Source organism: Microcebus murinus, chromosome 2, assembly GCF_040939455.1.
Source record: "Microcebus murinus isolate Inina chromosome 2, M.murinus_Inina_mat1.0, whole genome shotgun sequence".
NCBI classification, from domain to species: domain Eukaryota; kingdom Metazoa; phylum Chordata; class Mammalia; order Primates; family Cheirogaleidae; genus Microcebus; species Microcebus murinus.
This window is the reverse complement of record NC_134105.1, coordinates 34,200,318-34,201,078: the sequence shown is the minus strand read 5'-3', so window position 1 is coordinate 34,201,078 and position 761 is coordinate 34,200,318.

Sequence of the window (761 nt, the reverse complement as noted above, 5' to 3'; positions counted from 1 at the left end):
GCCCCCGAGGCCCGCCCCGCCCCGCCCCGCAGGCCCGCCCGCCCGCCGTGACGTTTTCAACAAGTATATTTTCAAAATTAGATGAATGGATTCTTTTTTAGGAGAAATATTTTTAGTAGCCTGGGGGAAATGTGAATTCAGACACACATACCTGTTTCTCCTTTTAGCAGATTATTATTATTTTTTTATTAGCCAGTCAAATTTAGTGGGGGGTTGAGCAGATTATTTTTTGATGCAGAAAAACCTGTGCAATAAATCGTCAGTAATAAAGTCAGAAACCGAATTTTACTTCCTGAAACATTTCAAATGCCCATGTTTTTACCATCGTACATATTTTAAGGAAAGTCTCTTCCTTGGTTTTCCTCCTAAATAAGAACTTGGTAAAAGACTTGAGCCTGTGTTGGCTGGGTGCCCCGTGGAGGAAGCAGGGTGTTTTCATTCAACAAATATTTTCTAAGCCCCTGCTGTATGTCCTAGGCATTGCGTAAGGCTATGGGGATCCAAAGAGTACCCAACACAGTAGAGGAGAGAACAGTTATTTTTCTTTTATGTATTTATTTATTTTTTGAGACAGAGTCCCACTTTGTTGCCCAGGCTACAGTGAGTGCCGTGGCATCAGCCTAGCTCACAGCAACCTCAAACTCCTGGGCTCAAGCAATCCTCCTGCCTCAGCCTCCCGAGTAGCTGGGACTACAGGCATGCGCACCATGCCCGGCTGATATTTTTTATATATATTTTTAGTTTGCCAATTAATTTCTTTC